At 42.0% G+C, this 18,947-nt stretch overlaps 1 protein-coding gene across 2 annotated transcripts in view; it reads left to right on the forward strand.

Annotated features, from left to right (window-relative positions):
• BRIP1 (BRCA1 interacting helicase 1) overlaps positions 1–18,947 on the forward strand; it is a 357,704-nt gene that overhangs the window by 98,725 nt on the left and 240,032 nt on the right. The window lies entirely within an intron of this gene.

Raw genomic sequence — 18,947 nt, forward strand, 5'->3', positions numbered from 1 at the left:
TTAGTGCATGGTTTCTGATACTACATTTGCAAGTTTTTATCTAAATAACTGAATTGTTTTAAAAGGTGATAATACCTAATTCATTCATTTGATTATTTCTTGCACAGTCGTGCTTTATTAAAAAAATAAGGCCACTTACAAATGCGTATGCATTAAAAAAGTGAGACCATTTGCATCCTGTTATGAATAGTGTACGTGACAAATCCCATACATTGTATAGAATCCTTTATACAGATCAGCTGTTGTCCAAGATAATTAAAAATCTCTGAGAAGCCCTGTAATTGCCTAAAGTAACAAATGATGTTATACTCTCTCTCTCCCCCCCCTTCTCCATTTCTGATGGCACTGGTCTGGTCCTCCAATCGCTGCTTGTTTAGAAACACAGCAATGGTTATGCTGTCCAGTTGTTTGCCTGCAGCAGATTGTGATTAGACCTGCCGCTGGCAAACGCAAATTTTTAAAGTTGTCAAAAGATTTGGATTGCCACATAAACAAGCATTTGCTTGTTCATCGGGTAATCAGTGGCAGTATTACACTGTCAGATCATCGCAAATGAGCATTCATACGAACGCTCGTTGGCGATGATTGGCCCGACAATCGCCTGGTGTAATACAGGCTTTAAAAATGTTGAGCAATTGAAACGAATTAGCAGGACTTATCAATATACAATTTGTTTACATAAAATGGAAATATGACCACCTACTATATTTTGATGGCAGGCTACATCGCTTCTGAATCTACAGAGACAACTGGAGACCCTGAGGAGTAGATAGAAGTGGTTTATAAACAGCGTTTGTCTTCTCACAGCCTCGCTAGTGCTCCGTGTGTGTTATGTAGTGACCAGACAGAGGCATTGCAGTGTCTAGTAGATAAGTGGTATTGTGAACACTACAGCACATATTTCTTTTGCTTACTTTGATATTATTCACAAGCCTCCCATAAGCTGAAGCAATCTAGTTTACTGTCAGGTTATTCAAGCATATTTAAGATATTTTCTAGACTGAACTACAACAGTAAGGTTTCCCCACAAATGTAAAGGCAGAAGGTGCAACTTTTATCCCCTTGAAAACACTAAACTCCAAATGATAATCGCTACCTGAGTTGGGAAGAATGATGTAGATGAAGTAGAGGTATGTACGTCTATCAGCGAGCTGTTTTATGAGAGTGCTGTTTTGGTCATTGGTCCTTCCTCCTCCTCTCTGAACACACCAGCATTGTTCTGCTGATCTGTTAGCTTAGGTATAAGTTTATAACGTAGGTACATTTACTCCCAAGCCTGCATATGGCTTTATAATTTAGCTAGCAAGACTAGAGCTTTAGGAGTGAAAGTAAGTGCAGACCTTTTTATAGGTTCCCTTTTAGCTCCCACTCAAAAACATTGCCAGCTTCTCAACACCCTCAATGGCTCCTTGTACAAAACAGTGGACGGTATTGAGCTGCAGAACTAGTTGGTAAAATATAAATCCTCTCCAGTTTTATCAAGATATATATAAAGTCCATTTGCAACAAACCTGGTATTATTATTGTACGTCCATCATTGGCAATCATATATCACTCTCTTGTGGCAGAATCCTGCTGGATTTTCAAGTGTAACAATCAGCTCAGATGTTCAGGTCCTCAATGAAAGCCTGTGAAAGTCAAATTACAGATGTGCAATGGCTTTTACCCTACATCCAGACACTTAGAAGTCCATCAAAAGACACTTGTCACACTTATGCCCTAAAATTAGGCTACTGAATGTGACAGTTGGTATCCCCAGATTTCAGAGTACAGAACAGAATGATGTTTTCTGAAGTATTTGCTGTGGCTAGTGGAGAAAATAGACAAAGCTTCTGCTCTTTTTCCCGATTTATAAACTCTATTACAAGCACTGTTCAATTCTACATTTTTACAGGTGACCATAAAAGCAGCCCAACTTTACAGCTTGATAGCTCCCCTCCGTCTAAATACAGAGACACATTTCAAATTTCAGTATATTGAGAACAGTTCTTATTAAAGAACCTTTTTGTTCCAGGTGGTTCCAACATGGCTAAAGTTATTTTACAGGTTCTGCTAAGGTAAACATTCCTGCTTCACTCGTCCATTTATTTGGTGGCCTGGATCTTATATTTCTTGTATATACTCTCTCTCTTTGCTGTAAGGAAACTGTTTTACACAACGACTTTTGGGGACTTGGACTTTGCAATGTTGTATTATATATAGTGTAGAACCATTACATTACTTACAGTATAAGTGTATTGAAGTGCATAAAGTTTAGTATGTACAATAAACCAAGGTATGATACAAAGAATAGAGTTAAAATAAACACAGTGGGACAGATTGACTCTTGCAAATTTGCCAGACTTCTGGCTCAGAATAAAGAGATTGGCCACTATCTATTACTAGCTGCACATGTGCTCGGAACAGTACATATATGCAGCTAGTAATATGCATTATTAAAGGGATTCTGTTGCCTCTTTTTACCCTATAGAGATGCGGACATGCACGGCTAGATCGCCGCTAGCATGTCCGCAATATACCTGTCCCATATCTCTGTGTGGTTTTATTTAGGGGAAAAAAATCGATTTTATATATATGTAAATGAGCCTGGTAAGGAGCCCAAGAGGCTGTACTAACTGTTCTGGAGCTGGGCTCCTTCACAGGGGGGCGTGGCTGGGCTCCAGAACGGTTAGTACAGCCCCTTGGGCTCCTTACCAGGCTCATTTACATATAGAAAATCATTTTTTCCCCTAAATAAAACCACACAGAGATATGAGACAAGTATATTGCGGAAATGCTAGGGTCGATCTAGCCGTGCATGTCCGCATCTCTATAGGGTAAAAAGAGGTGACAGAATCCCTTTAAACCATTGGCACTGATGCTTGAGGGTTTAAATGCCGAATTTATGTTCATTAGCAGATCATTTTGCCTGGTCGCCAGCAGTGTGGTCTCGAAATGGCTGCTGATAAAGGGTCATGTCACCAGTCCTGTCCATCAACTGCCTCCATTCACTTAGACTGGGGACGGACTGCGCATGTGCTATTTCTCCTGTCTGTTCGGTTAAAAATGTAATTTTTCCTGCATGGTGTGCCTTTTCTTTATCCTGCTTCCCAAAATTCGAAATTAAAAGCAAACAAATAGCATGTGCCACAGAGTACTACAAATGATAATGGTAACTCATCCCACAAAAAATAGTTGAGAGAAAAATAAAAAACATGTTTCTCAGAAAATGGCTGTACTGGTACCCCAGATGCTGTTTGAAAGCAACATGGTGCCCATAAACCAGTCTATCAAAATCTGTGCTTCAAAAGCCAAAAGTTGGTCTTTCCCTTCTGAAGCATGCCACATACCCAAATAGCAGTTTACATGCACATTTATGACATTTCCGTAGAGAACCCTCCTAACAATTTAACGGGTGTGGTGTGTCTCAGATGGCACAAGGTGCTGGGGCCTGAAATGCCATATCTTTGGAACTGGACCTTTCAATTTTCATTTGCAACGTCCCATGCTGATTAACTTCTGCCAAATACCTGTGGTGTCAAATGCTCACTCCACACCTTAAAAAATAACTTCAAAGGTGTAGTTTCAAAAATGGGGACACTTATTAGGAGTCTTCCCTGTAGGGGTACCTCTGCAAATGTGATGTAGCGTCCAAAAACCATTGTAGCAAAATCCACAGTCTCTGAGTCCAGCTGTGTGCCCATACAGCAGTTTACATCTACATTTATGGAATTTACGCACCCATTACAACTCGCCTATCAATTTAAGAAGTGTGGTGTCAGTTTCAGACGGCACCAGCTGGGAACAGCATATTGGGTACTGAATTGCCATATATATGGAAAAAAAAAATAGCAATTTTCATTTCGCCCTATCCGCTGCACATTAATTTTTGCAAAATACCTGTGGTGTGAAAATGTTCTCTTCACCCTCTAATACCTTGTAGGGCGGAGTTTTCAAAATGGGAACGACAAAAAAAAAAAAAAAAAAAAAACACCCTCTATCTTACCAATAAATATGGACCAGACATCCCAAAAAATCCATAGTCCCGATCAATGATGTATAGTCCTAAATAGCAACAAATAATACAAAATATGTATAAATAACCACCTTTATTGACACATATACAAATCAGCATAAACAAATCACCATCACAATAGTTAAAACCAATAAAAGGGATTTCCATTTATTATTTTGCCCAGAGCCTCTACAGTTGTCAGCACAAGCAGTGTAGATCATTACAGTGGGTTAAATTTGAAATGTTCTATCTCTTGTGCATTAATTTTAGCAAAATACCAGTGGCGTTAAATTGCTCATTTAACCATTTGGAAAATTCTGTGAGCGGTTTGGTTTCTAAAATGGCGTAACTTCTTTGGGGGATTCTTTTATTTATTTTTTGTCTCCTCAGAGCCTATGCAGTTGTCAACTAGTGCTGTATAAGAAAACCAAACGGTGCTTTTCTAAATGCTGCAGTGTGCCCAAACATACATTTATGACCACGTATTATGGTACTCGAGAACAATTATGTAACAAAATCTAGAATGCTTTCTCTCCTATTGCCACTTGTGGAAATCAAACATTTGAAGCTAAAACTACATTTAATTGACAAAATACACAATTTCAATTCATGTCTCAATTTAAAAAAATTCTATAAAACACCATTGGGGTTAAGCCAATAATAATACCCCTAGGTCAGGGCTTGACAAATTTCCTTGGAATCTAGGAGCCAGCTAAAAAAGTTAGGAGCCAGGCGGAGCCACGTCATAAAGCCCCTAGTAGGTGCCCCCATAGTGCCCCCCCCCCCACTTCTCCATAGAGCCCCCTCAATAATGCTGTATACCATGTTACATATACCGCCGCTCCGTCCCCAGACCCTATTGACTATAATGGGGACGGGGGTGGAGCTCTGGCGCAGCATGGCAGTTCGCGGTGAGAGGCCACCGGACTAAAAAGTTGGACATGCAGTACTTTTAGTCCGGCGGCCTTTCTCCATGCACTGCCGTGCTGCGCCAGAGCTCTGCCCACATTATAGTCAATGGGGACAGAGCTGCGGTCCGGCGAAACAGCGGAAGGACGGATCCGACAGGGTGAACAGCCTGCCAGATCCATCCTGCCGCAAGTGTGAAAGTACCCTTACTTATATAGCTACTGAATGAGACAGAAGAAGGGATGTCTTTAATATATATATCTCCTTGAGAAGCCAATTTGATCCTAAAGGGTTAATTCAAACTGTAATCTAAACTGTGTCCTGTCACTTTTATCTCTCTGCTCCTGTCCCTTAATCTTATCACTGCTGCAAAAGCATCAGCCTCAGTGTAACCTGTTCTAGAGTCTGACTCACTTGTTCTTTTACCTCAAAGAATCGAATGAGTCTCTTAGTCGGATCTTTAGATTATTATTAACCTGAGACTCATTCGATTCTTTCTAGACTCCCTCCTGTACTTGTGTCAGTGACCCAGAGCTGCTAGTGCTTGCCTTAGCTCTGATTGGTTGGTGGGCGGGGAGGGGAGGGGCTGGCAGAAGCAGCTTCCACTCTAGGATCAGATTACACTCCTCCCGAGCCCCTCCCCTCCCTGCTGCCAGCGTCTCTGCTATTGTGTGCTGTGACGGAGCTGACTCAGACTGAGGAGCTGTTTCACACGGTGCTGCCTCCGGACAGAACAGCAGCTCCGCACCCATCGCCCGGGCACCTTTGAAAACGGGCTGACAAATACCCAAGCGCCAGGACTAAATTCCTGGTCGCCATGGCGACCTGGCGCCTGGGATTTGTCGAGCCCTGCCCTAGGTGAATTCCGTGAAGTACCGTAACTTAATCTACATAATAAATACTATTAGACAACCCCTTTAGGTTCACAGTCCGTCCATGACTATGAATGAAGATGTGAATATACTATGTGCATACATGAATTTGTTATGATCAGAACAATCGTACACATTGGTAGAAGCATCAACTTACTACTGACCAAGAAAAGTCTCATGGAAGAGTGCCAGTTAAAGGGACACCTCCATCAGAAAGAGGTTTTTTCTTTTTAACTCAATATTCAAGAAAACATTTATTTTTTGATTTTATTTTTATTTTTTAATTTTCAGCTTTTTTTCACCACTTCTATACCATTGAAAATTTAGTACAAAATGTTGTCCTTCTGTAGCTGTCAGGACAGACAGATAAAACTCCTGTATAGATAGGCAGTCAGTTGTCAGTTTATGAGTGGGTAAGATGTTATCTGCTAGTATAATAGTAGCTGTAGGATTAGGATAAAAGTATGACAGCTATATTGCTCTTTTGATAGGATTAGATAAAGAAGATCATTTCTCTAATAGGTGTAATACATGATGTCACTCAGCCCCCTTCTATTATGTTGATGTTTTTGTTATTGTCATACATATTGTAACAGTTCTTCGATATAATGTGAGTAATTGCATTCTTTGATACAGTCATGCACTATATGGACAAAAGTATTGGATTCAGGTGTTTCAATAAATCCCAGTGTCACAGGTGTATAAAATCCAGCACCTAGCTATGCAGTCTATTTTTGCAAACATTTGTGAAAGAATGGCTCTTTCTACGGAGTTCACTGAATTTGATTGTGGTACTGTGATATGACAGCATTGTAACAAGTCAGTTTACAAAATTTATTTTCTTCTAGATATTCCACCATCAACTATGAGTGGTATTATTGTAAAGTGGAAGTCTTTAGGAACCACAGCAACTCACCCACAAAGTGGCAAACCAACGTAAAGTCACTGAGGCACATAGTGCATAAAATTCTCCAATGCAATTGTGCTTCATCCAGCTGTCTGATGTTGGAAGCCTTATGCTACATTGACAATACTGCTGTACCGTTACTAGGCATACCATGTATATGCTTATACTGCTCCCTTTTTATTAGGGTTTTAATTGTCGCCAACACTCTACTGACTTAATAATTGTAGAGTTTCAAATCTAGGCCCCTTAGTTTTAGTGATGAGAACTCTTAATGTTTCAATATGCCAAGACAGGACAATTGTATGCTTCCATCTTTGAGGAAGACCCTTTTTTGTCCAGCATGACTGTGCCACAGTGACCAAGGAAAGGTCCATAAAGGCATGGTTCGATGGGTTTAGTGTGGAAGAACTTGACTGGCTCACTGACCTCAACCACACTGGACACCCTTGTGATAAACTAGAACAGAGATTGTGAGCCAAGCTCTCTCATCCAATATCAGTGTCTGTCCTCACAAATGTTCTTCTGGATGAATGGGCAAATATTCCCAAAGACACATTCCAAATTATTCTTTCCAGAAGAGTGGAAGCTGTTTTAGCTGCAAAAGGGGACCAACTCCATATTAAGACCTATGAATTTAGAATGGGATGTCTTAAAAACTCCTGCAGGTGTAATATGTTTGCGTCCCAGTGCTTTTGTCCATATAGTATATTTGAACTAATCTGTTCAACTTCACAAGCAATTATAGGCAAGAATAAGTTTGTAAGGGCCTGTTCACATTTTCAGCCTCCATTTGACTTGTGCACTACGAAAGGCATATACTTTTTTTTTTTTTTACTGTATAGCATTGTATGAAATAGCATAGTATAGTCTACTACATCATTCCATACCAACCGGTCTGAACCGGTTGTTTGGGTCTGCATCTGAGCTGCATTTTTTGCAGCTTGGTTGCGGACCCATTAACTGCAAGCACTCCGTGTGCTGTCCGCATCCATTCCGTGGCCCCCCCAAAAAACTAGAACATGTCCTATTCTTGTTCGTTTTGTGGACAAGAATAGGCATTTCTATTATAGCCTGTTCGTTCCATTCTGCAAATTGCATAATGCACACGGGCGGGAATTATGTTTTGCGGATCCGCAATTTGTGGACCGCAAACCACGGCGCGGTCGTGTGCATGAGCTTTAAGTGTGAGTTTTCCAGCTAGAGAGCTCCTTCATATGGCATGCCTAATTAAAGGGGTTGTCCGGATTCAGAGCTGAACCCGGACATACCCCTAATTTAATCCAGGCAGCCCACCTGATGTGGGCTAAATTGCGCAGGGCAAGGGCTCTTTTGTTTACAATAATACACTGCTGGGCGGAAGCTTCCGCTCGGCAGTGTGTTAAGTGATGTCACCGGCTGTGATGGGCGTGCTTTAGCGCTGCCCTAGCCGATTTACCGGCTAGGGCAGCGCTAAAGCCCGCCCATCAGTGCTGGTGACGGGCTTCCTGGCAGCCCCATAGAGAGGCCGGTTCGTCACCGGAACTCCTGAAAATGCCTTTGCCCTGTGCTATTTAGCGCAGGGCAAAGGAGAGCATCGGAGCATGAACTGCTCCGAGGCTCAAGTCAGGGGGGCTGCCTGGGTGAAAATGTGGTATGTCCGGGTTCAGCTCTGAACCCGGACAACCCCTATAACTTTATTGATCCATTCTTGATTAGAGAGGAGAGATGACTGAAGCCAATGAAGGGAAATTACCATAGTTATTTTGCTGTAGGAGGGTGACTAGATTGTTTTGGAAGGGTGATAATCTGCAAAAGATTTGGAGATCTTCTACTGACAATGTAAATTTAAGAATACCCATCTGATGCAGAGAGGACTCTATCCCTTGCCAGAAATTATTTTGGGCCTTACGATACCACCATATGTGAGACAGGGCACCACAGCGCCAGCAGAGGGCTGAGTTTGTCAGGTTAGGGTGGTGAAAAAGTTCCGGAGTCGTTTACCAGCAGGAAATCAGCTTATACATATTCTTCTGTAACAAAACGCACTTAGAAAACCATACAAGGAAGCTAGTATAGAGTTGTCATTGAAAGTTGTATTCAGCTTTCTTCCAATAAAGGAGATATGAAGGCTTGCTTTCTGGAGCTGGGGAGACATGTATATAATAAAACAAGGCTACTATGTGGAGGGGGAGTTGCGATACCTGTGGCATGCTTTTAAAGGATGTTAGGTCAAGTTTGTAATTACATTTGTCAGTAAATTGCTTGCATTTATGTGAGATATGTGCGTGATGTAGAGAGAAGCTCCTGTCTCCCTGAGAATTAGAAGGCTTCGAAGTCACGGAAGACTCTCTGGCAGATAGGAACTGGCAAATGGTGAATGAGGAAAAGGAGACCAAATGTCACAATTGTCTTGCCTCAGACTGGCTTATTGAAGTTCCTTGAACTCTGTATTTAGTTCTTAAATCTGGATTGTTTCCCATCAAGAGAATTTCAGGAACACCTTTCGTAAAGAAAAAAGGTTTTCCTGCTATATGATCTGATGCCTTCATATACAGTGCTGCCCATGATTATTCATACCCCTGACTTAAAGTTACTTTTATTCAACCAGCAAGTTTGCTCAAATGTAAATAAAAGCTGAGAAATGTTTTTTTCCCCACAATAATGCCCTTTTGTACACCATCCTATTATCTTTTGGGAGACACCTATGTCATTTCCCGTGAAAAAATTTCTTGCTGGTTGAATAAAAGTAACTTTAAGTCAAAATTTGCCAGGGGTATGAATAATTATGGGCAGCACTGTATGCTGGGGAATTTATCATGAGAGGAATATTGAAAGTCACTTTAGCTTGAGTCTGCTTTGGCATTCTTTATGCCTTATTTATCAAATGTCATGTTATTTGATAAATTTGTCTTATGCTTTAATTTAACACTTGTCTAGAAAAGCTACTCCAATTTTCATATTCCACCCTTCTAGTGGAATGAGATTGCTGACTTAAAAAAAAACTTGCAGAGATAAATCGGGAGTGAAAGTCATTAACATTTCAAGTACACACTTGTAGTCAGCTCACCTGGCTTCTTAAAGGGGTATTCTCATCTGAGACAATGGGGGAATATCGCTAGGATATACCCCCAGTTGTCTGATAGGTGCGGGTCCCGCTGCTGGGACCCACATCTATATCGACAACGGAGTGGGCAAAATGGTGGCTGGAGGACTCCGGTCCGGCCACCACCAAGGGCTCTCCCCATAGAAGTGAATGGGAGCGCACCGCACATGCATGGCCACCGCTCCCATTCCCTTCTAAGGGCCCGACTGAAATAGCCGAACCAGTGCAGTGCGCCCTCCACGACTTTCAGGGCTCCGTATAAGAGATAGGCGCTGGTCCCAGTGGTGGGACCCGCACCTATCAGACAATGGGGGCATCCTAGCGATATGCCCCCATTGTCTCAGATGAGAAAACCCCTTTAATTGTAGTTCTCTGGGTGCACGGAAAATAGCTGGAAAGCTTCAAACATGTTTGAAACTCATTATTATTGCACAAGCAAGCCTTAAAAGTAGCAAAACCTCAATTTTTCGACTTTTTCAAGCCAGAATTCTGGAGTGAAAGCAATATAAATTAGGGCCATAGAGTTGTAATATGGCCGCATCGGTGTTTCTTGGTCCTCATGGGTCATCATTAACTTGAACAGAGACTACTCTGAGAAGTAGTGGCCTGGTGGTCCCCCTGCAGCGAAGTCCAAATCCCTGTTATAGGGGTTAAAGGGAGAAAACCAGGGGGCCACTTAGATAACGCACTTGGGAGTAGCTCCAACCCAAATCCATTCAAGTGACCCAGTGGGTCCACACCCTCTGTGTTAAAACTTTTAAATATATATCAGTGGCATGTCGTCCCTTTAAGGACTTATCCACTATTTATTTTTATTATTTCATTAAATAGGAAATTTAATGGTATTGATGAAGTGTCCTCTGCCATGACTCCTGCGCCTTTTATAGTTAATTTCGTACCCTGTTGCCATTATATATGCAAATGACTTGTCTCCATCTTGTAATCTGCCTGTAATTTGTATTAGGGCCCATTCACATGGCCGTATGAACGAGTCCACACCCGTTCCGCAATTTTGCGGAATGGGTGGGGACCCATTCATTTCAATGAGAAATAAAGAGCATGTCCTATTCTTATCTGCAATTGCGGACAAGAATAAGCATTTTCTTTGACAGTGGTGGCCATGTGCGGTCCGCAAATTGCGAAACGCACAAAGGCCAGTATCTGTGTTTTATGGATCTGCAATTTGCGGACCGCAAAACACATACAGCCGTCTGAATGAGCCCTTACTGTACGTGAACCTGTGGTGACTGCAGTACGTGTCTTTGTTTTATAAACTGTCGAGAAGTGGTAAAAGTCAAAAGATTTCAAGGGGTTGTCAGGGATTTTAAGTTCTAAATGATATAAAATATAATAAATATAAAATACAACTACAGTGTATTACTAACCCGTTTAATCCCCCAAGGTTCCTACATCGATACATTGCTGCAGCAGTCAATCACTGATCTTAGTGGTCCTGTGCTGTACATTCAAACATGACCACCGAGACCAGTGATTGGCTGCAGCAATCACGTGAATGATGTACACGACACATTATTGCTGGAGGACTGACTGGAACGATCTCTGGTGGATCAGGGATCGAATAGATAAGTAATAGTTGTATTCTGTTTTATATCATTTTCTGCTCTTAGGCAACTTTCTCAAAATCCCTGACAACCGTTTTAATGCTCAGTGCCTCATCCAGTGCGATAGAAAGGGCAGCTGTCATGGCAGTCTATGCTTCATTAGTGAAGTGAGTTGCCCATTTTAATAGATTTATTTTTAAAAAGAAAAAAAAAATGTGAATCTGAGTAGACTTTTTTTTTATACAGTATATTATTCTCGTATTATAAGTAATGAATATTTAATGGATGACTGATGTTCTTTGGTCTTTGAGGTTTTGTGACATGTATTTGTCAATTTGAAAATGTGATATTTTTGTACTGACTAAAAAAAAAATTAGTTTAGAAATGATACCATCAATTCATTGCGATCCAAAACTGTTGAATGCTGAAACAAGTCTTCAGAGTGAAATAATCATTATATAATTTGCTCTCTCCTTTCCTGTTCAAGTCGGATATTGCAGTAAATGTAAGGGACACCGTTGGGTCAGCTGTTTCCTCCTTCACCACGTACAAGAACTCCATTCATAACGTGTCCTTTTTATCCTTTGGAGTGAAAAAGTAATTATTCAATATAGAAGGCAGGATATTTGGAGCTGGCTATTTAATGTGGCAGCACACCATAATGAAGCCTACCTTTCCTCGCAACTTGAGAGGGGACTGTAACAATTCCAGCAAGAAGGAAACTTTATCTGGTTTGACGGGCTGTTTCTTTGGCACATCAGTGAACCTTTTATCCCTGTGACTGACAGCTCCAGAAGGGTCACATTCACCTCCATTCTATTGCTTATTGTAATATTTAATGGTGGACAAGGTTGAGTGGGGCTGAGGGTAATCTGAACTTGCTTTTCCACATACTAAAGGCTAAGAGACAGCTTGATCCCCAGCATTGTGGTGTAACACATGCCATGCTTTGCCGTAACGTCTATAAGCAAAAATACGGAGAATGATCACGTTTTTGTATTCTGTTCTGAATTTTTGTAAAGGTTACACAGTATTTTATTGGGGAAGGGGGGGTTTGTAGACACAGTTTTTGTGTGTGTGTGTGTGTGTGTGTGTGTGTGTGTGTGTGTGTGTACATTTGTAGTCATATTCATTGCGACATTTCATGAGCAGTTTTTTGTCTTGCTGCTGGTTATGCGCGGCACTATTTTAACTAGTATTGCTTCTTCATTACAGTTGCAGAACTGTTTAATGCAATGTTTGCCCGTACATGCTGGCATAAACCATAACTGAATAGGGACATCAGTTAGCAAGTTGGTGAAGCATGTCAGACTTCATGGCTCATCGATTGGTTTATTTGGCCCATAAGATTAATAGCCATGTTATATCCGTGCTCATTCTTGGGTTTGAAGTCAAGGAGGCAGTCTTATCTGCGATTGCATTATACAGTGCCTGGGATTGTGTCCACTGCTGCAACGCAGATGCGAGGTGACCGGGAGAGGAGCTGCTGCGCATGTGAGCCTATGCGCAGTCCCAGTCACCAGAGAGGCCGGTGCCTTTTCCTATAATGCACAAGCATAGCAACCTGTGCTGGATTGCAGGGTGGTCGTAACCCTAGAAACAAGCAGTGTATAATGTGATGGAAAAATGAATCAAACCACCAAAGGAGGCAATATGGACAATCACAATACATTAGTAAGTGCCTTGTATTAAAGGGGCTATCTTATGACTAATGAAAATCAGTGATTATATAGTACATGACAACCTCTTTCTAACAAAGCTAGAACCAGCCCTGTACCTCACATGGATCTATAGATCTCCTTCATTGCTCTGCTAGATTTATATCAAGCTGACAGCTCAAGGGGACAGTTTTTTCTGCTGCAGCTCAGGAGGCGTGTCCATGGTCTCCATATCACAGCTCAGGAGGCAATTGAAGAATGAAACGCATGTGCGGCCTTCTCAGTGAGCAGGTCAAAGAAGTAGGAAAAAAAAACTAACTTCAAATGGCGCTATACAGATATCTTTTATTGAATAACTCAATGGCTATGCTAAAATTTTAATTACATGCAGTTACAAAATAATTCAGATCCAGGTTCTGGTTTGAATACTGTAGAACCCATGGGGCATCCCCTTTAACCTTCTCTACCCATTTAAAGGGTTTCTACCACCAGAAATACTGTTATGTAGCTGACTGACATTAGCGATGCGCTAATGTCAGCACTACATAACAGTATGTTTCTAACATTAGTCCCTGCAGCCGTTTTTGTTTAAAAAAGCACTTTTATTATATGCTAATGAGCCTCTAGGTGCTATGTGGGCGTAAAATCAGCACCTAGAGGCTCCGTCCACTCACGCTTTATCCCGCCCAGGTCCAGTGTTCTGCCCGCCCAGCTCCTATTGATTGATGCCACTGTTCCCTGCATCGTTGGCGAAATCCCGCGCCTGCGCCGTTCACTTCTGTTCTTCGGCGCAGTGAGTGAAGGCCGCTCTCCTGATGCGCAGGCGCAGTGAGGAATCCGGCACCAGGATCGTACCATTCACTCACTGCGCCTGTGCCGAAGACAGAAGTGAACGGCGCAGGCGCGGGATTTCGCCAACGATGCAGGGAACAGTGGCTTCAATCAAGAGGAGCTGGGCGGGCAGAACACTGGACCTGGGCGGGATAAAGCGTGAGTGGACTGAGCCTCTAGGTGCTGATTTTACGCCCACATAGCACCTAGAGGCTCATTGGCATATAATAAAAGTGCTTTTTTAACAAAAACGGCTGCAGGGACTAATGTTAAAAAAACATACTGTTATGTAGTGCTGACATTAGCGCATCGCTAATGTCAGTCAGCTACATAACAGTATTTCTGGTGGTAGAAACCCTTTAATTAATTGAGACAACCCCTCTAAGTGTATGGCTTGCCTCATGCAAGTGTGAACAGAGCCCAGGATCATACATAACATCTGATTTTTATTTGAGATTATTTGTACAGTTATAACACAAATAAGCATTTTTGTATTATTTAGGGCCTGTATTTCCATTTTACCAAGAGAGATTATGAGCATGTTTAATACATCTATGATTCAGCAAAAATACCTCAACTGGTCTGAAATAATGGGACCAACTGTACCTAAATTGTGTACTGTGGTGATTCGCTCTGGTAGTTAGGATAAGCGGGCGCAGTACAGAGGCAAAATACAAGTTCATAATTCAAACTTCAGTGTTTATTCACTCATGGTGCCAAAAACAAAACGTCACTTTTGCAGTGTCTGTGTTACTTCACACCCAATGGCAAGTTAATAAAACAAAAGTAATCTTGGTGGCAGTTCTGCCTGAGAAAATCCAAATACAGGCTTTAGGCGGCCTGTTCCCCTGAAACACAGGTCTCAGCTCTGCAGCCCAGCACAGGCCTCAGATTCCAGCACACAGCCATGGCTTCTGAGCCCAGCTGCCTATTTAAGGACAGCCAGGTGCTGCCAAAACCCAGACCGGCACTTAAAATCTGGTCCGGTATTTGACCTCACCTGGATGTAAATCAGCCCAGCAGCACATGCTGGGAGGAAAATACCTGTTTTTCCAGACCAAACCTCTCACTATGTCACATACCCCCCCCCCCCCCCCTTTGTTCAACCCTGAGGGGGTGAACACACGCCAGACAGTGTACCTGGGACAGGGCATCCGCGTTTCCCTTTTTGTAGGGAGAGAAACCATCAGGTGACTTTGGGCATTTCTGTCCTTGGCCTGGCTCATCCACTTAAGAGGGGAGTGGTCAGTCATCGGGTGGAATTTTCTCCCCAATAAATAATAGCGGAGAGACTCGAGTGCCCACTTGATAGCCAGGCACTCTCTCTCCACTATACAGGACTCCAGATGGCGACCAAAATGGTCGCCAATGCAACTTAGAATTGCTAAATGGCGACAAGACTTTGTAATCTTGTCGCCATTTGCGCCTAGACCCTCCGCTGCTCTACCTCTCTCACACGAGGAACTGACATGGCACACGCTGCTGTCAGCGCGTGCCGTGTTCTTCTCAACAGCACAGGGGAGAAGGAGGCAGTCCCTCCCCCCTGTACCGCTGCTGCCACCAATCGGCTGATAGAAGAGAGGAGGAGGGGAGGGGCTGTGGCCACTGCACCACTAATGAATATACTTTATGCCTGAATAGAATACAAACGCAGGCTGCGCTGTGGGTGCCGGCCATATCCCATACCCGGCCTCTATGACTGCACACTGCGATCTGCAGCAATTAACCCATCAAGTGCCACACCTGAGGGGTTAATAGCGGCGGATCACAGCATGCAATCATAGAGGCTGGGTGCCAGGTATGGGATATGGCTGGCACCGGCAGCGCAGCCTGCGTTTGTTTTAAGGATAAACTATATTCATTGTATCCACGCCGGACCTGGCTCCGATAGTCTGCTGGCGGTGTCAGGAGCCTGGCCATGTAAGGGCTGACTGTCCCCATCGGTTGAACCCATGAACACTAACTATGGCTACCGCCAGTCTCCATATGCCAGGAGGCTGTGTGCAACAGGTACCCCAGAGTCTCTAGAAGTGGGAGACACTCCGGCGGAGGCTCTGCTGGACTCAGGGCATGGGGTGGAGATTTCCGGGGGTTGCCGACCCCCCTCCCGACAGAAGCCTCCTTTAGATTCCTGGTAGCTTCATAGCGTTCCACCAGGTACACCTTCTCAAGGGCATTGCCAGGAGACACCTGACCAATCCAGTGCTGAAGAGGGTATGGCAAAGCCCTCCAGAACATATCGGCTAACAGACGATCCAGCATAGTAGTGGGACACAGCACGTCAGGGTGTAGCCATTTTTGCAAGTAAGTTATAATATTGGGGTCTTGCAGGCTCAGCCGGGTTGAACCCCCCCCCCACTGATGAACCGGCTGGGCCCGGACCAACACATTCACCCCCAATCTTGCCAGAATCTCATCCTTGATTTTCCGGCGATTTGTCGGCGATCGCCGCAAACCGCAGGTCAATTCAGACCTGCGGTTTGCGGCTTTTACCTGGTGCGGCGGTGCTATCGGGTCCCCATGGGGCTGTGGGGGGGACCCGATGGCATGGAAGGCAGCGCGATGCCTAAGGAAGGCATTGCGCTGCCATCCAGTGAAGAGCCTGTGAGATCCAGCCCCCTGGATCTCACAGGCTGGAAGCTGTATGAGTAATACACACAGTATTACTCATACAGCCAATGCATTCCAATACAGAAGTATTGGAATGCATTGTAAAGGATTAGACCCCCAAAAGTTCAAGTCCTAAAGTGGGACAAAAAATAAAGTTTTCCCCCCAATTTTTTTTAAAAGTTTCAAGTAAAAATAAACAAAAACGTCATTTTCCCCAAATAAAGTAAAAAAAAAAAAAAAGGTAAAAACTAGGGGGGAAAAAAGTATACATATTAGGTATCGCCGCGTCCATATCGACCGGCTCTATAAACATATCACATGACTTAACCTCTCAGTTGAACACCGTAAAAAATAAAAAATAAAAACTGTGCTAAATAAACAATTTTTTTGTCACCTTACATCACAAAAAGTACAACAGCAAGCGATCAAAAAGGCGTTTGCCCACCAAAATAGTACCAATCTAACCGTCACATCATCCCGCAAAAAATGAGCCCCTACCTGAGACAATCGCCTAAAAAATAAAAAAAACTATGGCTCAGAATATGGAGACTCTAAAACATCATTTTTTTTGTTTTAAAAAAGCTGTTATTGTGTAAAACTTACATAAATTAAAAAAAGTATACATATTTGGTATCGCCGCGTTCGTATCGACCGGCTCTTTAAAAGTATCACATGACCTAACCCCTCAGATGAACACCGTAAAAAATAAAAACTGCTAAATAAACCATTTTTTGTCACCTTACATCACAAAAAGTGTAATAGCAAGCGATCAAAAAGTCATATGCACCCCAAAATAGTGCCAATCAAACCGTCATCTCATCCCGCAAAAAATGAGACCCTACCTAAGATTATCTCCCAAAAACTGAAAAAACTATGGCTCTCAGAATATGGAGACACTAAAACATGATTTTTTTTTTTGTTTCAAAAATGATATTATTGTGTAAAACTTACATAAATAAAAAAAAGTATACATATTAGGTATCGCCGCGTCCGTATCGACCGACTCTATAAAAATATCACATGACCTAACCCCTCAGATGAACACCGTAAAAAAATAAAAAATAAAAACTGTGCTAAATAAACAATTTTTTGTCACCTTACATCACAAAAAGTATAATAGCAAGCGATCAAAAAGTCACACACACCCCAATATAGTGCCAATAAAACCGTCATCTCACCCCGCAAAAATCATACCCTACCCAAGGTAATCGCCCAAAAACTGAAAAAATTATGGCTCTCAGACTATGGAAACACTAAAACATGATTTTTTTGGCTTCAAAAAAGAAATCATTGTGTAAAACTTACATAAATAAAAAAAAGTATACATATTAGGTATCGCCACATCCGTGACAACCTGGTCTATAAAAATATCACATGATCTAACCTGTCAGATGAATGTTGTAAATAACAAAAATAAAAACGGTGCCAAAACAGCTATTTCTTGTTATCTTGCCTCGCAAAAAGTGTAATATAGAGCAACCAAAAATCATATGTACCCTAAACCAGTACCAACAATACTGCCACCCTATCCCGTAGTTTCTAAAATGGGGCCACTTTTTTGGAGTTTCTACTCTAGGGGTGCATCAGGGGGGCTTCAAATGGGACATGGTGTCAAAAAAACCAGTCCAGGAAAATATGCCTTTCAAAAACCGTATGGCATTCCTTTCTTTCTGTGCCCTGCCGTGTGCCCGTACAGCTGTTTACGTCCACATATGGGGTGTTTCTGTAAACTACAGAATCAGGGCCATAAATATTGAGTTTTGTTTGGCTGTTAACCCTTGCTTTGTTACTGGGAAAAATGGATTAAAATGGAAAATTTGGCAAAAAAATTAAATTCTGAAATTTCATCTCCATTTGCCAATAACTCTTGTGGAACACCTAAAGGGTTAACGACGTTTGTAAAAATCTGTTTTGAATACCTTGAGGGGTGTAGTTTCTTAGATAGGGTAATTTTTGGGTGGTTTCTATTATGTAAGCCTCGCAAAGTGACTGGTCCCTAAAAATTGGGTTTTTGAAAATTCCAGAAACATTTCAAGATTTGCTTCTAAACTTCTAAGCCTTGTAACATCCCCAAAAAATAAAATATCATTCCCAAAATGATCCAAACATGAAGTAGACATATGGGGAATGTAAAGTAATTACTATTTTTGGAGGTATTACTATGTATTATAGAAGTAGAGAAATTGAGACTTGGAAATTTGCAATTTTTTTAAATTTTTTGGTAAATTTGGTATTTTTTTTATAAATAAAAATGAATTTTTTTTACTTCATTTTACTAGTGTCATAAAGTACAATATGTGACGAAAAAACTATCTCAGAATGGCCTGGATAAGTCAAAGCGTTTTAAAGTTATCAGCACTTAAAATGACACTGGTCAGATTTCCAAAAAATGGCCAAGTCCGTAAGGTGAAATAGGGCCGAGTCCTTAAGGGGTTAATGACTTTTCATCAACCATTTTTAACAGCGCTTTTAAAACCGGATGAATTTCATTGGCTTTTTTTCCCCCTAAACCCGCTAAAAAC

The sequence above is a fragment of the Bufo bufo genome, chromosome 3, assembly GCF_905171765.1.
Source record: "Bufo bufo chromosome 3, aBufBuf1.1, whole genome shotgun sequence".
Lineage (NCBI taxonomy): Eukaryota > Metazoa > Chordata > Amphibia > Anura > Bufonidae > Bufo > Bufo bufo.